This window comes from Mus musculus, chromosome 1 (genome assembly GCF_000001635.26).
Source record: "Mus musculus strain C57BL/6J chromosome 1, GRCm38.p6 C57BL/6J".
NCBI classification, from domain to species: Eukaryota; Metazoa; Chordata; class Mammalia; order Rodentia; family Muridae; genus Mus; species Mus musculus.
In genome coordinates this window covers 33,884,107-33,906,338 of record NC_000067.6, presented here as the reverse complement: position 1 = coordinate 33,906,338, position 22,232 = coordinate 33,884,107, and the positions used below count along the sequence as shown (strand labels likewise).

The 22,232-nt window shown below is 41.9% G+C and overlaps 1 protein-coding gene across 3 annotated transcripts in view; it reads left to right on the top strand.

Moving 5' to 3' along the window:
• Bend6 (BEN domain containing 6) overlaps window positions 1–22,232 on the top strand; it is a 55,882-nt gene that overhangs the window by 1,595 nt on the left and 32,055 nt on the right. The gene's annotated exons all lie outside the window — the stretch shown is intronic.

Genomic DNA, 22,232 nt, shown 5'->3' with positions numbered 1-22,232 from the left:
AAACTGTATTCCTATCTGCTATGCAGGGGGGCGGGGGGGGGGGGTTGAAGAGAATCCCGAGATCTTGCAAAGTGTGGTACACCGCGAAAGGAAGAACCCAGCACGCTGAGCAGGGCACCGGAGGGTCGTTTTATACTGGACCAGAGTAACCTTCTGCAAACTGGGGGTGGTGCTAGCCGATGCGGTTTCCGAAGGTCATCCTTACGTTTCTCACTGACCAGAGCTTGGCAGTGAGCTGAAATGGCACAAATATCTCTGAACAGAAATAGGTCTGAGGCTGTAAACTCAGCAAAGTAATCAGTTTGCCCCAAATTCTGTGCTTTTAACAGCGAACAGCAAGTAAATAGCGATTCCGATTCTCTGAGCTATTATTTACTGCGATTATTATCATCCTGAGCCTTGCTGCCGCCATTCACAAGTTTCAGTTGCACACAAGAATATCATTTATCTCCCCGATAAGGTAAACGTTTAACTGAAACTCAATAGGATTTATACATACATCTTTTTATATGTATTTCCTTCTGTTCTTTGTCTGGGTTGTCTTAAGGATACATACAATAAACAAACCAAGTGCTAGAAAGAATTTAGTCTATGAGTCCATTACTTTCTGGTTTGTTGCTAATTTATCATTTCCTTCCCAAATAATGGCATGTTAGTAATTGTTTCTTTCTTTGTGTTTGCGTGGTACCTGGTGCATCCTGGAGCTCAATATGCATTAAATTAGCCAATCTGTCTTTTGAGGAAGTTAATTTAGTAGAATTTATGCCTTTTCTTCCTGATGGGATTTCATTTAAAAAAAAAAAAAAGAGTTGATGTTAAATAAAAGTCATACATTTAAGATTCAAGGTAAGGGCAGGAAAAATACAATACATAATACAAATCTCATAATATAAATCTCTTATACCTGTAAATAAAAAATCACAATGGAAAATGTTGTAGTTTACTGCCTTTATGACAGAAAATGTTTACTGTAATCCAAGAGGTTAGGGAGCTAAGGAGAAAACAGAAAGTTTGCAATGGGTGTGTATCAGTGCACCATCACATATCCCTTCTTGTGGTTCTCCACCCTAGATAAACACATGGGTTCGAAAAGAAAATTAAAATGTTAATTGTATTCAGGGTCAAGTCAGATTAAAACATTGCTTAGACTCAAACCAAAATGGGATACCTTGTCTCTCTATCCCTAACTCAGTGTGCCTGCCTCCCATCACAGATGAAGAAGGATCTCACAGTAGAGCAGGCAAAACCAACCTGTACCAACTCCTGCTTAGAGATCAGAGCCTGGCACTTTCCCCGTCTATAAGGTACACACTATGAGCGGAAAGGAGAAGGACTCATATATGAGAAGGAAGCTTTAGTAATCTTTCTGTCCATCTCTAACTAGCAGGCTCTGGTGGTTCGTCTTGATTGGCCAACAAGATTATCAGCTTGCTAGAACTGAGAAGTGCCTAAGAGATTAACAAAGCACATCTCTAGATTTGTTGTGATACCATTGCTCAGAGAGGATTAAGTGAGGCGGGTTGGTGGGGAGACTCACCCTGGGTGTGAGCAGCCACATCCCATAGCCTAGCGGACCAGATAGCATAAAAGAGGAATAAAAAATAAAATTAAATAAAATAAATAAAGCACAGGCATTCTGTGTGTGTGTGTGTGTGTGTGTGTGTGTGTGTGTGTGTGTGTGTGTATGTGTGTGTGTGTATGTGTGTACTAAAACCTTTGAACCCACAAGGCCCAGGCGAATCTTTTCTCCGTGCTCATGTGTCACAGTGATGGAGCCCTACTGACAAGCAGTCCTTCCTCAGTCTTTCCCATTACTAACTCTCCCTCAAAGTTAAGAAGAGTAAATTAATTAAGTTCAGGCGGCCTGGAGAAATTCATCAGTCAGTAAGGTGCTTACTTTGCAAGCATGAGTGCCCATGTCAAATGAAACAACACCCCCACCCCCACCCCACCCCAAAGAACCTGGCACGCCTGATGTCTGTAACCCCAGCACTGGGGAAGTGGATCCCAGAGCTCTAGCCCGACAGCCTAACCTATCTATGGAGTTACAGGCATCAAGTGACCCTTTCCCAAAACAGGAAAGAATTTCACGGTAGTGCAACAGCTCAAGGTGTCCGTGGGCATCCCCACTCATGTGCATGCATGTGTTGTGGACCCTACCAAAAAGCAAGTGGTTTTACTAAAGCAGAGATATCTTGTCTATTATTTCGCTAGAGTCAATGGGTGTGGCACAATTTCCTAATTAATAGTTCAGGAAGAAATATCGGGAGGAAGCAAAGTGTCCACCCCAAGCAATGTAGCGCGGGAATAACGGAAGATGACTCAGATTCGGAGCCAGGGTGGAAACGGTGAATTTTGAAGGAATAACAAGGGTAACTGTGTGAAAAAACCACTGTGTAAATTTGGGTAGAGAAGTCTCAACCAAAAACGGATGTGGGAAGAGTCGTCACACAGATTGTTAGTGAAATCATGGACATGGAAGAAGCAAGTAAGAAGAGAAACTCTAGAAAGGGGAACTGGAGCTTGGAGGAAGCTCCGGTTTGTGGACTGGGAAAGAACCGAAGGCAGGACCGCTGAGTGAGGAGTGAGCATTCCAGCCCCTCGCCCCCACCCCCACTCCCCAGCCCGCAAGGCTTGCTGGGAATATGCACCAGCGGTTAAAGAGAGAAAGCCCTGGGGGATTGGGAGGGGCAGTTTTCAGGAGTTACTCCAGAGGACTGAGAGATCACGAAGGGAGAGGCCAAAACATAGAAAATGGGTTACAAAGGGAATAGAAGTTAAAATGGGGGCTCAAAGGCACCATCCACACTCTTGGGAGAAATTTAACTGATGGAAACAAATATAAAAGTACTAAAAGTCTGAGTACAGCCTAGTACTCATTGTAAGCCGCTGGTGGCGGTGGGGCTGCAACTCCTGCTTTTCTCTAGACGGAAGTTTCTAGAAACTTGTGTGCCTGACCGTGCTTGGGTTTTTTTGTTTGTTTGTTTGTTGTTTTCTTCCTTTTGCTGTAGCAAATGTTCTGTCAAAAGAGACTTTGAGAAAATACAGTTTGTTTCACATTCCAGTTCAGAGTTACAGTTCATCTGGCCAGAGAAGTCACTGCAACCAGCACTAAAGGAGTCAACGAAGTCTCAGCCCAGCCAGCCAGAAGCACAGACCGTTGAATGCAGGCTCAGCCCCCCCCTTTCCCTTCTACTCAGTCTGAGATCCAGCCCACGGAACAGTGAAGGCTACTCTCCATCCTCCAGAGTTATAAGATGCCTTCCTGTCCTTCCCTCATCCAATGGGTTCCTTCTCAGACTACTACCGACCTGACTCCTAACATCCGGACTTGAAGGATTAGTTTTAAGGAAAGAAATGGGGACTTACCTTCTACCATTGGGAGACAGCTAAGGGCAATAGCAATAGGTTGTATGTTTGGGGAGTCTCTCAGACAACCCTGACCAACAACTCACTATTGATGACGGCACCACACACTCCTGGGACAGGACTGAGTGGCCCCTGAGTCAAAACTAATTGAATGTCTCCTTCCTGAGGACAAGCTTTCGTGGAACCAGAAGGCCCCATGCAGCTTCCTAAAGAGGAAAACAACAGCCCTTCCCAAATATGAAACCTCTGAGCCACAACAATGACCAAGAAAACACCATCATCCTGAAGGCACAATAGTGGCCCACATGCCTTAGCAGTAACCAGCCTAGCAAGAGGAAAATCATGTCTGGTACTGGAAACTTCTCACAGCTAGTAAAGTCATGGATCTTGGGGAAGAATCTACAACTACCACTTTACTAAACCAAGGCAATCCCTACCTACAGTCTAAACGTTTGTCCTTATACCCACAGATAAATGTGGTTCTCGTGTCTCATCAAGGAAATTTCTTTTTGCAACAGAGACCACTACAATCTACATCCAATCAAAATGCCTAGTCTCAGAGCCCAGTCCCAGTAGATACATTTACAAAACAGTTCTGCATCTAAGGCTCAAGGGACATTGCAGAAGAGGTGAGGAAAAGATAAGAGCCAGAGACTCCGGGAGTTTGCTATGATGTTGTGCATTCTAGTAATGTCGGATGCTATATCCATAAAGTCTTACTAACATGACTTTGTAACCTGAGCTGTACAAGGGTAACAACAACAGACATGCCAAAGTGGATGAGGGAAGGCCCCTGACACCCTACACAGAGACTTACAGGCAACTGAGGAATTCTGAGAGTGGAAGAAATACTCTTCTCCAGAGAAAAACATACCTGTTGGATAGCCAATACCAAATGGTCAGGCCTGAAACATAAAGACAAGTAATATTACACAGACTGAACAGGTTGGAGGAATGGGGTGGGGTTGGCGCATGCGGAAAACAATAATGAGAAGGAAGCTATGAATTTGAATGAGAACAAGGAAGGCTATATGGGACGGTTTAGTTGGAGGAAAGGGAAGAGGAAATGATGTAATTTTATAATCTCAAAAATAAAATGAAAAAACCGGGCGTAGTGGCACACGCCTTTAGTCCCAGCACTTGGGAGGCAGAGGCAGGCGGATTTCTGAGTTCGAGGCCAGCCTGGTCTACAAAGTGAGTTCCAGGACAGTCAGGGCTATACAGAGAAACCCTGTCTCAAAAAAAACAAAATTAATTAATTAATTAAAATGAAAAAGAAAAAGATCTGAGGGCCAGCAAAATGGCTCACAGGTAAAGTGTTTGCCGTGTGACCCGAATTCAGCCCTCAGAATCAGCATAAGGTCGAAGGTGAGCACGCACGTCTCCACAGCCCTTACCTCTGATTCCATGTACTACCTGCCTTGTGTGCAACTCCAAACATACACACTGCACACAAGTGTACACACACACAACAATACAATAATAAAGATATACCGTGGTTTGGAGAGATGGCTTAGCAGGTAAGAGTGCAGACTGCTCTTGCAAGAAGCCAGGTTAAGCTTCTAGCACCTGTATCTGGTGACTCACAACCACCTGTAACCCTGGCTCTAGGAAAGACTCGATGCCTCTGGTTTCCATAGGCACCTGGACTTATGTTCACGGAGAAACACAAATATACCCATAATTTAAAAACAAAATCTTGCTGGGCAGTGGTGGTGCATGCCTTTAATCTCAGCACTCGGGAGGCAGAGGCAGGCAGATTTCTGAGTTCAAGGCCAGCCTGGTCTACAGAGTGAGTTCCAGGACAACCAGGGGAACACAGAGAAACCCTGTCTCGAAAAACAAAAAACAAACAAAACAAAAAACAAAATCTTTTAAAAAAACAAAAGATAATATGGGGATACCTTGGAGTATAGTCAAGACTTGTAAATTGCCCAGTTGGTAATCATACAAGAAACATACATTCAAATATTGCCTCCTTGAAAACAAACAAAAATGCATAAGAATTACTCTAGCTAGCAGCAAATTGCTCACAAATCCCATTGGACAAGCAGTTTATGTGGTCTTAGGTGAAGTGTCACATGAGCTTATCGTGAAAGACAAAGAAGCTAGGTCATTGGGAAGAGTCTAATTTGGATCCTGTAGTCGTGGCTATGTGGTGACCTCCAGTCACTAAAATCAGGTACAATGGCTCACTTCTGATGTGTGAGTTTGGGAAGGAAAAACAGTTGTCACCTTCAGCAATATCAAATGTTATTTTTCCACAAACATGCACTCAAAAGAACTTAGTACTCATGTTAGTATAATAAAAGTATTTGAAATAATATAAAGGCATCATTATAAGAAAAAATGTTTCTGGTGGAATCATTTCAGATTGTACTTTTAACAACATTAAGAACCATAATACTACTACAAAGGGAAACTTGTGTCTAAGCTTATAAAGTTCAAAGAAAAAAAAAAATGTCCAAGGTTTGGTAGCTTAAAAACATCAGAATACTGGAACTTCGCAGACGACTCTGAGGAAGTAGTTATCATCCGCAGGCAACAGCAACTCATTTGTGTTGCTTCCACGTGGAGCATACGACTGAGTCATGCAGCCAAATACTGAGTCAGTTGGCCAGAAAGTTTACTCACAGTTGTAGGAACTGCTGGTGGGAATTCTACGAGCTTCTTACAAATTGAATCACGGAGCTTTTATGAGTCATAAATCATAGAGTCCGTTATTATTCAGATGATGTAAAATACTCCTTCCATTCCTAAGAGTGTGCAGTTTAGGAAGAGAATTTGAAAACTGAAATGATTGCCTGAGTCCAAGGTGAAGTTTATCATATGATTTCTGGTATCCTAAAGTTCTTTTTTTTTTCTTTATTTCCTATTTTTTCTTTATTCTTTCTTTCTTTGGGTTGTTGGTTGGTTGTTGAGACAGGGTCTCATTGTGTAGCCTTAGCTGGACTGGAATGCACTACATAGCCTAGGATGGCCTTGAACTCACAGAGATCCACTTGCCTCTGCTTCTTCAGTGCTGGGACTATAGTTATATAACACCACACCTAGCTCTGACATTATTAAATTAGAGAAAGAAGGAAAGAAAGGAAGGAAGGAAGGAAGGAAGGAAGGAAGGAAGGAAGGAAGAAAGAAAGAAAGAAAGAAAGAAAGAAAGAAAGAAAGAAAGAAAGAAAGGGTAAGATTTTATAGTTGCATGATAAATTTTACAGATGAGTAAGATATTGATTAACAGTCACTAATTTAATATCTTCCTGGAAATGAAGCCACAGCCACCTTGAAGAGATGAATCCTATCTTGAAGTCTTTAGAGCTTTTGCATTCTTTTTAAAATTTATTCCCTGCGTTAAGTATTTCTATGCTTCTGCATCAAAATCCATTCGTTCGCTTAAAAGAAATACTGTGTACCAAGAAAACTGCATGAGTAACTGGTAATTATGGGAAATTATTGAAATTACTGAAGTAACACATAGTTTCCGAGGTTTTGAAATTACCCTCATGTAAGAATATCCCCAGAGTCCTCAGGACAGAAAGAAGTTTTCATTAAAATGTCTGCGTAGTCCCAGATACTTTATGGAGTAGAGGAGGAAAGCAAACAGCCAACTCACTGATGGAGAATCTGGAAGAGTCTGCATTTCAAAGCCTGCAGCCTTGGCAGCCCCTGCTGGATAGCGCTACTGTAGAAGAGCTCAGCAGCCTACAATCCATAGGTTTCTAGGGAACTGATTTTATATGGGGGAAAAAAAAAACCCTCAGCTCCACCTACTCAGGATGTTCAGCCTTCCTCCAGAGACAGAATGCCCTGACTTTGTTTGTCCCTTCTGACCTGTGTGTTGAAATGTGATTGCTATCATGTAGCATTGGGTGGTAAAATCTCTGAGTAGAAGCCTTGTGGGGGCTTATGTGAGGCCAATTCCCATCTTAGAAGTGGGTTAGAAACAGGAAAGGGCGGCGTCTTCCTCCTCTCTCTTTCTTCTACCATGACATGAAGCAGCAAGAGGGCTCTCACCACATGCTGACACTTCTCAGACTCCAGAAATCTGAGTGTGTGTGCATCACACACGTACACATCTATCAACTAATAGATGTTTTTGCAAAATCCCATGGTGTGTGTGTGTGTGTGTGTGTGTGTGTGTGTATGTGTGTGTGTGTGTTGGCCAATATATATTTAAATAATTTGAAGTACTGGGAATTGAACCTAGGACCTTACCAGTGCTAGGTGAGCTCATTACCACTGAGCTATAGTTACACCCCAAGCCTTTATAGGTCTTCACTGTAAAGAGCCAGGCCTGTTGCAGCATCGTAGAATGTCCTCTGTTGAGATGCTGCTCAGGCATCGTTGTGGACCTCAGCCCTTGCTCTCTAGACACCCTAACAATGTGCCTAGTCACCGGGCCTCAGTATTTCACCAACATAACCACATCCGGTCACAGACTCTGTCATGAGATTTATTTCATTATGTGATGGTCACACTCCAGCCTTTCAAGTCTAGTATCCTGAGGAACCCTTATTTCTCAGTCTTCTAACTTCTGTTTCCTCCAAGTTCCCTTCCGTCCGTCTAATCAATAAAGAGTGGACAGAGTGTTCACCCCTGCAGTAAGTGAAGAGTGGCCACAGCGCTCATGCATCCCTCAAAGAAACGGACTTTGACTCATTGTCCCCTAAGGACGTGACTCCTGTAAGCCTGGTAGATGTTTTTACAAAATCCCATGGCCATCTGTCACGAGATAAGAATCTACCTTGAGAGGATCCTGCAGGGAATCAATTAGTATGTCAGACTTCCTGTTGACCTACAGCCTGGTAAGCTAGCCTCAGTCTCAAGCTGAGGCATCCTACCACTCAGACGCTGGAAGCTGGAGGATTGAAAGTTTCAGGCTGATGTGGTGTGTGAGATGCGACCTCTAGACCTACTTGTCAAGTTCAGTAAATTTGAGGTTGCCTGGAAGACTCATCTCAGCGCATTTGACAAGCTGTTTCCAAAGAGGTTTAATGGAGAACAAAGGTCTGAACCTGGATCTTAACGGCCATGTACCGGGTGTAGGACTGAATGAATAAGGAAAACTGAGGTCAGATCAACACCAGCATTGTCCCCTGCTTTCTGACCTCACTCTCTCTGACCGTGTCTTCCCCACTAGGATGGACTGCATTTTCTCAAACTGAGCCAAAAGAAACCCTTCCTTGTATCGAATTTTTCAGATACTTTGTTACAGCCGTGAAAAGACTAGTATAAGAGACGTGCCTAAAATAAACCCCTTAGTGTTAGTGCTTGGATTGCCAGAGCCAGTAGCATCCTGAAGGTTGGCTGGCAGAGGCATGGGACAGCATGTACCGGCCTCCTTCCGTGCTGAATACCTGGCTATTTGTGCTCATCGTTTACGCTTGCGTTGTATCTGCTTTCTGCTTATGCTGCTACTTGATGACTTACATACGTTTACTTATTCTGTTCTCATAGCAACCTGAGCTATAATATGCTTATCTTACTCAATTTCCATCACTTGAGTAAATCTGAACTAGCACACACATGCACACCCGTCCCTCCCCGCCATCATACTAAACCAGCTTGGGAGGAACCAGGCTGACCCATTTTAGAAAACAGCTGCTATTTATCCTTCATTAAAAAAAAGTAGCACTGATAATTTCCTGTTTCCGGGAAGTTGAGTTTTCTGTCATAAGCATCAGAGGCACTGAGATTAACTAGGGTTGCTTCTGGAAGTCCTCTTCTGCCTCCTCTGTTTTACTCCTCCTACATATTTAATCTAACCTCATAGAAGAATAGAATCCTATTTCCTCCAGTTAATTAAAATAGCATAATGTTAATATAACAAGATGTCAACTGAAATGTGGAACTGTTATTATCTCCACTCTACAAATGGAGGACAGGCACAGAGAGGCTACAGCGCAGTGGATACCAGAGCCTGGGCTGTTGGTCTAAGTGGTTTGGTGTTAGAGATGCTATTTATAATACTGTGTGGCCCTGCTCGGCCATCAAGTGTGTCTGGATGAGGTTTAGATAAAAAGATTAACACCACCCACACAAGCTTTGACTCTACATGAAGTATGACTCTCCATGAAGTCTCCATATTAGACCTGGCAGCCTTAGACACTCCAGAGCCCCGCTGTTAGGTCATTTCCTTTGGACTGCGCCATCTGTTGTGCTTCCTTGCTTTTGTGTAGCTTCCTGGGATTAGATATGTCCACTTGTTCTCCCTTGGGTTTCTTTTGATCAGTCAGTCACCTCTAAGGAGGACTAGACCACCAAACCCCACGGAGGCTCAAGTGTCTGCTGCAAACAGCATAGTATTTACCTACAACCTATACACATCTTCCCATGGACTTTAAATCAGCTGTAGATTGCTTACGTTGCGTAGCAAATATGATCTTTCCTGTCTTTATTTCCTAAGCATTACAGTATGACAGTCATATTGGTAGCTGTTTCCTTTGGCTTGGTTTAGATGGCTTTTTTGTTTTGTTTTGTTTTGTTTTGTCTCATAAATTTTATTCCTAAAAGGGACTAAAGGCCAGAGAAACATCAATCTACAAGTATTCAGTCAAGATGCAAGCTCCCCCCGCCCCCCCGCACACACACACATCTTCTATTGGCGTGCTCAGTTGAGTGAGAAATGTGAGACCTCGTGGGTATGCAAAAGCAACTGTGCTCTCCTTTTCCACTTGTCACTCTTGCTGGTTCTGGTTGTGACAAGCTGTAGCAGCCTCGCCAGCACTCCTGTCAGAGAGAAGTGTTTCCTCCTGACTGACATTTCCTCCACCTTCACTATTCTGAGGAATGCATTGATAATAGACTACTCCACTCGTAAATATGCATAATATATATGTATATGTATATATATATATATGTGCATATATATACACATATTGTGTGTGTGTGTGTTGTGTGTAAGTCTATTTTTCTTAATGACAGATACACAGGAGGCAGGGAAATAACTTGTTAAAATGTAAGACGTAGCTGACCCTTTTACTCCATATTTTAATTATAATGTTGTTTCAAAGGTGGCGTGAACATTAGAATAAGAAGAGGAATTTATTGGTAGTGGAAACCCACTTAACATGATGTATTAAGTAATTATCTGAAGTAAATGGGTAGACTTAAAATATGAAAGTACAGAAAGCACACAATTAATGGAGACATTGGTCAATGGGAACCAGTTTTTTATTAATATATGTCATCCATACAGGATAGCAATTTCAAAAATACTAGTTTGTCCTTTCATGTTTCAAGTGATTATATAAATTAATGTTTGAGTCAAACTACTCCTTGTTTTTATGCATCAGCATTGATTCTGGCATCAAAATTATTACATTAGTGAATTAAAAATTGATTTAAAAGTCATTAAAGTTGTAGAATACACTTACTTTAAGCAAGAAACCATAACGGTCATACCTTACTCTGAACTTTCAGGATGAATAAATTGTTCTACATAATAAAACATAAATATGAAGCAGAGGACGTGGCTTATGAGCATACTGAAATAGAGCTTTTGGTTGAATTTACTCTTCTTAGGCTCATCTCCACATCTATGCTGCTGGTGGATGGAGGGGTCCATCACCTAAGTATTAGAAGGATGAGCAGTAACAAGAATAGCCAAGGATAAAGTCACTACAAAATCTGGCATTTCTTAGAAAATATTTTGAAGACCCTGAAATCACAGAAAACTTTATTCAGGGTTTTCCCGAGTTGCTTGCTCAACCTTTCCAGTGATTTCACCCCTAGCTTCTGCTGCTTCCTTGATAACCGATAGAAGAGGGTACCCTTATGAAGCAGCTACGAACACCGTCCATTGTTGGCAGCCTCTGCTCCCTATACTATCCCTATCTGCTGTAGAAGTCTCCTTGAATACTTGGTGAAGGTAAACTGGGTACACTGTATCAAGACAAAGGTAAACTGAGTACACTGTATCAAGACGAAGGTAAACTGGGTACACTGTGTCAAGACGAAGGTAAACTGGGTACACTGTATCAAGATGAAGGTAAACTGGGTACACTGTATCAAGATGAAGGTAAACTGGGTACACTGTATCAAGATGAAGGTAAACTGGGTACACTGTATCAAGATGAAGGTAAACTGGGTACACTGTATCAAGATGAAGGTAAACTGGGTACACTGTATCAAGATGAAGGTAAACTGGGTACACTGTATCAAGACAAAGGTAAACTGAGTACACTGTGTCAAGACGAAGGTAAACTGGGTACACTGTATCAAGATGAAGGTAAACTGGGTACACTGTATCAAGATGAAGGTAAACTGGGTACACTGTATCAAGATGAAGGTAAACTGGGTACACTGTATAAAGAAGACCAAGGCACTTAGCTCACAAGCCAGGTTATGGCAGAACATGGAAGCCAAAAATGCTAGCTGTATTCAACCCAGCAATGATACTGCAGTAAATGATAGTATTGGCCAAGGCTCACTGTTGATACTATTGATAGCAGATGTCCACACAGGGAGGACTGACGACAGAAGGAATCTAGTGGCTGGCAGTAAATAGACACCCAAGCAGCCAGGAGGTGAAGGATCCCTTCCATGTTAACCAGTTTATTAAAACTAGACCGTTTTGCCGGGCGTGGTGGCGCACGCCTTTAATCCCAGCACTCGGGAGGCAGAGGCAGGCGGTTTTCTGAGTTCGAGGCCAGCCTGGTCTACAAAGTGAGTTCCAGGACAGCCAGGGTTAAAGGCAACTCTTTCAGATGTTTTAGACTAAAGACAAAGAAACGTGAGGGGAATATTACTTCACAGGGCTAGTCACTGTGGACGTGACACCAGGCCTGGACAGAGGGGGAGGGAAAGTAGCAGCTATTCCACTAAGTTAGAAGAGGCTCATAGATGCAAAACGACCCTGAAATGTGAAATAGCTCCATAAAACAGGGCCCTGGAAATAAATTCTCCTAATTGACTGTCTTTGCTCTCTCCTTGATTGTCCCTGGAATTCCACTAGCTAAACTCAGCTCCCAGGGGACAACTGAGCTAGCCTAACAGTTCAGCCTCCAAACTCAGCAAAGCAGAGAGTGTTGGGATGGGATCTGGCAGGACGAAGGGTTCCAGCCCTCATGTCAGGGTAGGAATACAGCCATGCAAGCACGTGAGCATTTTACGAATCCTATCTTGGAGAGCCTGGAGCCATAGAGTAGCACCTTAGACAAGGAGGGCCTTCTAGGGTAGTACTTACTAACTGCTAACGAAAGTCTTTCGTTTGCTTGCAAGTCAGCAGCTGAGGGTCTTTATCAAGGACTACCTTGGATCTCAAGGATTTCATCCTTAAAGTGTAAATATCTTTTTGTGTACTCCAGAGGGATTAAACACATTAATGAAGAGTAAATGCTTACAATAGTGATGTATGTTCATAATACTTACACACACACACATGACTGTACACACATACATAGGAGGAGAGAACTTAATGTGTTCTAGCTGTGGGCTTATTCTTCATGGTTGGAAAGATATGAGTATCATGCAGTATAGTGCAAGGAGCTAAAGGAAACTTTTTTTTATAAGTAATGGCTACATTTAGGACAAGGCTTGACATCTCTATATAATAATCTTTCACGTAATCTCAGTAAAAATGCATCTACAGAACCAGCGGTCCTTAAATGATTTAAGTCTATAGTCCCACAACCATACTTAATGATTTTAGCTTACACATCTCCAAATAACACCATCATGACTTGGAAGCATTTTTGGCCCATTCTGAAGCAGAGTGAGAGCTGGTAAGATGGCTCCGTGGGTAAAGATGCTTATGGACAGGCCTGCTGGCCTGAGTTCAATACTCAGAACCAACATGGTGGAAGGAGAGAATTGACTTCCTCCCACAAGTCGTCCTCTGACCTGTGTGTGCGTGCGCATGCACACACGTGTGTATGTAGATATTTATATCACATGTATGCGTGTATATTAACCATCTTTTATTCAGAACATAGCAGCAACTAACGTGAGAATTTTAAACATATTTTATGTTCCTTGAATATGAAGTAAAAGCAGGTTGTGCTGCCCCCTAGTGGACAGTAGTAGAACATAATCTCCCTCCAGGAGTCAAGCGCTGGCATCTTCGCGCCTGTGGTTTTAGTTTTATTTTGAATTCTGGCATTTCTATCATTGGAGCGCTCAAAGAGCATTCAGTTAGAACCCTTACCTCTAGTTTTCACAGTAGTAGGGCTTTTTGGTTTTTTGTTTTTGTTTTTAGTAACCCTGGCTGTCCTGGAACTCACTTTGTAGACCAGGCTGGCCTCGAACTCAGAAATCCGCCTGCCTCTACCTCCCGAATGCTGGGATTAAAGGCGTGCGCCACCACTGCCCGGCTTTCACAGGAAACATCCTCTTCTCCATGTTTTATTTTGTTAAAAAGACTGGGCTAAAACTAGAAATCCATTTTCAGAGGTAAGCTAGCCATGGGATGTGTAGAACGCCATCCACTGTTCCAGAACACGTTGGGGTTTCCATAGGAAGAGTGTGCATGCAGTTCGCCTTCGCTCGTCGAGGGAAGAGTGGGCGTGGGCGGGGCTCAGTTTTGTACTGTGCTCTCTTCCCACACTTTTATGGAATTTATAGTGGAGATGCTTTGTTACAAAGGTGAAACGACTGAATTGTGTCTTGATCGTCCATGTAGCTTCCTTCTCCTCAGTGACTTCTACTTTCCAGAATTTCAGGTAGCTTTTGGTTCCATATATCAATTATGTCATTGATTTGCTACGTGTAGACAAAGGCTGCATTGAAAATTCATATCTGTAACTACGTTTGCTTTCACATTACAAACCCTTTTGTCTTGTCTTTTAGATATATATATATTTTTAAATAGTTTGGCTAACTACAGGTTATGAGACATTTGAGGATCCTTGTCCGGGTTGGTTAAAGATGAAATAAACCCTCTCCTCCCCCAAGAGACTTTGGTCATGGTGTTTATCACAGTGACAGAAAGCCTCCTAGGACGATTGTGAAAATCAGTTTTACTGTGTTCCAATCAGTATTTTTGGAAAGATGAAATACAGTGTTTAATAGAGATAAATATGTCTTGGAGGTTTTACCTCCCTGTGTGCACGCACCATGAGTGCATGCCTGTGCATGATTTCTAAACTGAAAAAAGTGATTTTTGTTCACTGCCCCCATAAACTGTATTTTTCCTATAAGACACAAGGGGGGGATCTTTGAAAGCCACTTACTTATATTATTCGTACAGTCATCTGTCTTGGGCATTACTGTGGCTGTGGATTAATTTGTTCAGCTAAGTGATAATAAGAGGTTCTCTAAGGAGTCCTTAAGCTTTGTGGGGAGCTGAGTGGCACTCCTGTGGGAATACGTGTGTGATAATCAACTGTGAGTGTGCAGGAGGCTGAGCAAAAGGGACGTTCCTGCAAGGTAAAGTGGGAAGAATTGTGTAAGGTGGCTTGAAACAATGACCTGGGACCACAGTGCTCAAGAATGATGCTTGTATCAGTCAACGAATGAGGAGATGCTGGTCAGACAGAAGCTGGACAGATCTTAGATAGATGTCATTGTCATCGTGTGTGTGCCTGTGATGACCTTTGTCCAAGCTGTGGCTTTGGTAGAGAATATAAGACTCCTGTTTTCAGCATCCGTCAGTGGGCTCATCTCTGCCCTGACTTTCTGTTTTTTCTCTCTGTTGCTGCTTTTTAGTTAGGACTCTACAATAGTTGCTGTAAGACAGTGCAAAGACTGTGTTTTTGTATGTTAAATTGTTTCTGCTTTTTGTTGAGATAAATGCACACTAATGGGGCTAGAGAGATGGCTCAGCAGTTAAGAACACTGGCTGCTCTTAAAGAGGACCTGGGTTTGATTCCAGCACCCACATGGCAGCCCACATCTGTTAACTCCTCTTCCAGGGGACCCAGTACCCTCTTTGACCTTGAAGTCACCAGACATGCACAAGGTGCAACTTACAAGCAGACAAATACACATGCAACGTAAAATTAAATTAAAAGCTTAAAGTGTACACCAACAGAAGTTGCCATCTTTACAATATGTAACTGTACAAATCAGGGGTGGTTAATGTATTCCTAATAAATACTCTACTATGAATGTGTATTAATATATATTGACTATGAATATATATTCATATATACATACATGAATCTCTTCAGGGAGTATACATGGATATGTATGAATATATATGCATATATGAATATATATGAACATACATATATATGAATATATATTCACAGTGTAGTAAATATATTCATAATATAGTATACCATCGTCATCATCCAGCTCTAGAAGGCTTCCAACTTGCAAACTCAACCTCTGTAGCCATGCAATCACCCGAGTCACCCCACTTTCCCAGCCCCTTCCACTTAGTGTTCTATTTTCTGCTGTATACCTCATATGAATGAAATCATCTTGTATTTGTATTTGGGGAAACTAATCCCCTTACGATCATTACTATTACACTGCTGTGACCAAATATCTAACATAAAGAGCTTAATGGACCAAAAATATATTTCAGCTTATGGTTTCAGAGTGCCTGTTCCATGGCTGTTTAACCTGTGTATTTGAACAAATGATCATGGCCATGAGAGCAAGTGGCAGAGAAAGTCCCGACATCATGGCAGACAAGAAGTGGAGGAGGAGCAGCAAAGTACTTAGGGCTAAAACATCCTCAAGAACCAATCCCTCCCAGTAACCTACTCCCTCCAGAGCTGTGGTCGCAACCTCCCTAACGCTGTGACCTTTTAATATCATTAAATTATTTTCATTGCTACTTCATAACTGTAATTATGCTACTTTATTATAATACTTTTATTATTATACTTTATGTAATTATACATAATATAATTGTCTGACATTTCTGATGGTCTTAGATGACCTCCCCAAGCGGAGCAACCCACACAGACTGAGAACCATTACTCTGTATGGTTCCTATCTCTTAAAATGTCCAAAACAACCGAAAATAGAGCTACCACATAGGCTTTTGACACACGAGGCAGCAGGAGACAATGCTGGGCTCTGCATGGATCTAGGGGCTGAGCTACATGGGACAGTGAGGGGACGAAGCAAAGGCAGACACTCAGATAACAACATACATACCAACACAAGGGGAGAAGCTGGGATCAGATGGTCTAGGCTGTGTGATGGAGAAACCACAGTACCCCAAAATCTCAGCTCGCTCAGTATGTAGTTGAACAGGGAAGCAAGGTTACTGTATTGAGCTGCACAAGAAGACAGGGTTAGCCAGTCTAGGTTGGAACATCTCCATAAGGGAGCAGGCTCTATTGGGGCATAGGCTCTGTAGGGGAGCCTTCTCTACAAGGAAGCAGTCTCTCTGTAGGGGAGTGAGAGACCAGGTCTTTTGGGTTAAGACTCCATCTTAGAGAACCTAAGGTTGAACTGGAGTTAACAGGCTGGTACCTAGCACCAGTTTCCAGGTTATTCCCCAACAAATCTGCACCTCCATGTTACAAGCCAGCCTCTGACACTTCACTTCCTAACAACCAATCAAGAAAACAAACAAACAAACAAACAAAAAAAAAAACCCTGAAGTTAAATTTATGTTTGGCTCCCAGCACCAGCCAATTATGTTAAAGGCCCACCAATCAGATTTGTACCAGACTGGATACCCCCTTCTTGCCTCTATAAATGCTTGCCTAAAACTAGGCTCAGGGCTCCACCTTCCTGCTTTGTCAGGGCTGATGGGGAGCCCAGTCTCGAGCTTGTAATAAAAAGACCCTAATGTGATTGCTCCTTGGTGGTCTTTTGGGGTTCAGAAATACTTCCTGGCACAACAGGAGCAGTTCTCTGTAGGGGACTGTGCACGCTCACTCCCTACAAGACAGTTTACATTTGAACCACACAGCCATCAAGGTTCTTCCGTGCTATAGCACATGTAGGAAATTCTTCTCAAGACCAAATGATGTGGCGTACCTACACACTCCTTTGCTTACCAGTCCCCCTGGTGATACACACCTGGGGCCCTTTAGCTACTGTGAATGATGCTCAGGTAAACATGGAACACACACGTTCTTCAAGGCTCTGGCCACGATCTCCACAGCAGCTGTGCCATTTTACATTACGTGACCACCACAGCAGGAAGCTCCCAGGTTTTCCACATCACACCAATACTTGTGATTTAAGATTCTGTTAGTCACCACCCTCATGAGTAGGTAGTGGTACCTAGAGTTTGACTTACAGTTACCCTTGCTATCTTAAGTTTTCGGTGCGAGAGAGCCGGGCGCATGTATCCTGGCATATGTGATGGTCAGAGGATAACCTGTAGGAGTTGCTTCTCTTTTCTGCCCTTGGGTTCTAGGACCAAACTCAGGTCTTCGTGCTGAATGGAAAGCATCTTTATCCACAGAGCTACCTCGCGCCCCCTTTTTTCCTGACAGATGTTGGTCATTTTTTTATAAGGAGTCTTGGGGATTATAATATAACAATCATTTCTCCTTCCCCTTTATTGGTCATTTATAAATCTCTGTTGCTGGCACGAATGGAAAACATTCTCTGCAAGCTCGAATATTTGGGCATTTGGTCTCCAGCTGATAGGAGGTGCTGTAGAATCTTTTGTGCATGGCAACAGACTGGCAGATGTGGAGTTTAGAGATAGAAACTGAGAACCCAACGCCAGCTCCACTTCCAGTGCCAAACCGAGACAAAGTGGTCCTTCAGCTGGTTCTGTCAGAGCAACAAGAAAGCAACTAAATCATGTCTCTGTAGAAAGGTCTGTTCAAGTCCATTGGCCATTTTGGTTGCTAATCCCTTGTCAGGTGCTCAAGTTGGAACTATTTCTTTCATGTTCTGCAAGTGGCATTTCTAGCCTCCTAGTGATTGACAATGAATTGTTTTTAAGTTCACAATATTCTTTTTTTTGTTTTTTGTTTGTTTGTTTTTTGTTTTTTCAAGAAAGGATTTCTCAGTATAGCCCTGGCTGCCCTGGAACTCACTTTGTAGACCAGGCTGGCCTCAAACTCAGAAATCCACCTGCCTCTGTATCCCAAGTGCTGGGATTAAAGGCATGCGCCACCACGCCCGGCTTGTAGGCTGCTTCTTAACAAAATGGAGTATCCTGAGTTGTATAGAAGTGTTCACTTTATGAACTGCCATTGGTTAGCTGTTGGAATTTTTCCCCCCAAGTGATTGATTCTATTTAGAAAGCTCTTGCCCACACCTATGTCTTCATAGGGAATCCCTACATCTTCCTCTAGAAAGGTCAGAGTTAAAGGCGTTCCATTGTGTCTGTGATCTGGTGGGAATTGATGTTTTGGTCAGGGTGAGAGAAAAGTGATCTGTGTTCATTCACCCACATACTGATTTTCAGTTTTCCCAGCCCCATTTGTTGAAGATGCTGTCTCTTCTCTAGGGTGGGTTTTTTTTTTTTTTGTTTTTGTTTTTTTTTTTTTTTTTTTTTTTTTTGACTCTTTGTGAGAACTCAGACAGCAGTATTTCCATGGTCTTACATCTAGCTCCTGTTTTCTATGCCATTGACCTGTGTGTCTGTTTTTTTGTGCCAGCACCGTGCTGTGCTGTTTTTCTTCTGCCTCTGTACTGTAATCTGGGGTCAGGGGTGGTGACACCACCAGCCGCACTCCTGGATTCCAGGACTGTCTGTCTTTCATGTTTCCATGTGAAGGTTGGTTTGTTGTTCCATTTGGTGAACCACGGAGTTGCATTGAATCTTTAGATTGCTTTTCAGAAAATGTCCATTTCCCAATGTAGATTCTTCTAACCCTGAGCCTGGGACGTCTTCCCAACTTTGTCTTTCTTAATCCTTTTCTTTCGTATATTAAACTTTAACTTGGAAAGGTCTTTTGTTTCCTTGGTTGTTTATTCCAACGCACGACTTTGGTTTGGTATGGTTTTTCTATTTGTTTATTTATTTATTTATGGTTTGTTTTTTGTTTTTGGTTTGTTTGTTTTTTTTTTTTTTCGAGACATGGTTTCTTTGTGTAGCCCTGGCTGTCCTAGAAACTCACTCTGTAGACCAGGCTGGCCTTGAACCCAGAAATCCACCTGCCTCTGCCTCCCAAGTGTTGGAATTAAAGGCGTGCACCACCACCACATGGTGGCTTTTTTTTTGCTATTAGTTTTGTGCTATTAAGAATAAGATTTCCCAGCTGGGCGTGGTGGCACACGCCTTTAATCCCAGCATTCGGGAGGCAGAGGCAGGCAGATTTCTGAGTTTGAGGCTAGCCTGGTCTACAGCCAGGGCTACACATACAGAGAAACCCTGTCTTGAAAAACCAAAAAAAAAAAAAAAAATAATAATAATAAAATAAAATTTCCCTCCTATTTATTGGAATGTTTGTCCTTGGGGTGGTCATTATATAGTAATTGTGTACCTGTGACTTTTCTGAACATATTAGCCACAGTTGTCTGGAGGAAGTCTTTAGGATCTCTTATGAATAGCATCATGTCCTCTGCAAGAAAGGCTACTTTGGTGTCTTCTTTTCCTCTTTACAATCCTTTTATTTCCTTCTCTTTTCCTTTTGCTGTAGCTAAAACTTCAAACAATATTAAAAGGGAGTGAAGAGAGCGGACACTCATTTCTAATTTTCGTGGAAATGTTTTCTGCCATTTAGCAGACTGTTGGCTACCGGCTTGTTGTGATGGCATTTACTCTGTTGAACTATATTCCATCTGTGACTTGTCTCCATAGGGACTTCATCACAAAGGGATGCTGGGTTTTATTCCACTTCTGTTGAGATGATCAGGTGCTTTCTGTCCTGAGTCCAGTTATATATTAATTTAAGGTTATTGATATACATACATGGAACCATCCCTTACAGTTCTGGGATGTTGTAGACATCATGATGGAAGGTCGTGATGTATTCTTCAATTCAGTTGCAAGTATTTTTGTTGACAGTTTTTGTCCTCTGTCCATTAGAAAGATTGTTTTATAATTTTCTTTTTTGTGGTTTCTATATCTGGTTTAGCTGGCTTCACCAAGAGAGTCTGGAAGTACTCTTTCTTTTGCCCCATGTCAAAATCTGTTCTACTAGCCCATGGAAGAACTTCTCCCTAACTTGTTCTCAGTTTACGTTTTCATTAGATTGTAGGTTGGTATCAACATATCCCAGTTTCTATCAGTGTGAAAGATATCACGAAAGAAGAAATACGTAAATATAAACTTTCCTTACGGGCTTGCACAGAAGGTGAGTATTTGCATTTGGTGGCTCACACTGAAAAGCCAGCACTTAGGAGGCTGGGCGTTAGAACACTGGACAGGTAAGACCAGAGAAGAACTTCCTTGTGCTGTATTATTAATATTGCAAAAATGGCTGTCTACCAACAGTAACCCACAGAGACAATGCAGTCCTCATCAAAATTCAAACAAGGAACCAAACAGACTCATCAATAATGGGGGAAGTAAAACGAACAGATGTGCCATTAAACACATGGAAAATGTTAAATCTCACCAGCCATCAGAGAAATGCAAATTAAAGCTGCAAAGAAAATTCATCTCAACTCAGTTTGAATGTCAGCCATTAAGAAACCAAAAAATCGGGCTGGTGAGATGGCTCAGTGGGTAAGAGCACCCGAATGCTCTTCCGAAAGTCCGAAGTTCAAATCCCAGCAACCACATGGTGGCTCACAACCACCCGTAATGAGATCTGATGCCCTCTTCTGGAGTGTCTGAAGACAGCTACAGTGTACTTACATATAATAAATAAATAAATCTAAAAAAAAAAAAGAAATCAAAAAATCAATGAGCCTGGAAACGTGTTCAATCCCTTGAACCCAGCAACTGTGGCATGTGTGCCCCTGAACACACACACACACACACACACACACACACGTAAAAAACACACATAACATTAGAAATTATTTTTATGTGAGCAAACATTCAATTTGAACCCCAGCTAACCAAAATGCTATCCAGTTTGGTTTTTTTTTCTTTTTGTATGTTTATGTTTTATTTTATTTCAGAATTTAGAAAATACATTTCACGGTGTCACCCAGGTTCGCCTTGAACATGAAACCCTCTGCCTTCATCTTTGAAGTGCTAGGCTTGCAGGTGTGTACCCTATGCCCAACTATAATGTTATCTTGAAAACTTCACTCATCACATTAGTAAATATAGCTTTCAAAACGATGCTGGACTCCAGTGTTTTATTATAAACTTTGTGAATAAAAATTTTTGAGTAGTGCATTTGCTAATACATTTATAGTAATTTGATAAGAAGCAAAATATTACCGGGTGCTCAATATTCTATATATTTCATGAAGACTCATATGCTCAATCTGACTCTGGTTTTATTACGTATAATTAAATGCTTATGAAAACAAACCAATTGAAGCAAATACTCTGAAGATTAAATAAGACCTAATGTGCATCACCAGCTATACATAACCAAGGTTAAATGTTGTCATTACAACCCTACTGATAGACTCAACTAGTTTGGGACAAGGGGAACCTCTTATCATAAGATTGCAGAGTTTTCAGAAAGAAAAACACCTTTTAAAGCAAAACTCGGGTCTAAGCAACTCTTATTGGTCTCTTGGGAATATGTTTACCCTCCATCCTGATGTTGTCAACTATTATTAATACATTTTCCTAGAAGTGCATAATTTCAGTTCTGTGTGATGATGTTTACATACACCTAGAATTTTTAAAACCTGTAGATTCTTCATGGCTACTTGACAAGAAGGGCAGATGGAAAGTGTTCTTACACTGTTTGAAGTTTTTAAAGCCAACTAGCCGCACCTGACCACATGAGCAGCTTGAGGGCGGTAACAAAGCTGAATGGGTTCTTTTGTTTCTTAAAGTATGACCTGCTACTGTGTATCAATCCCCTGCCTTGCAATAGATTTTTTTTTCCTTTTAAGATTTATTTATTTATTTATTTATTTAGGGCTGGGGAGATGGCTCTGAGGTTAGGAGCACTGACTGCTCTTCTAGAGGT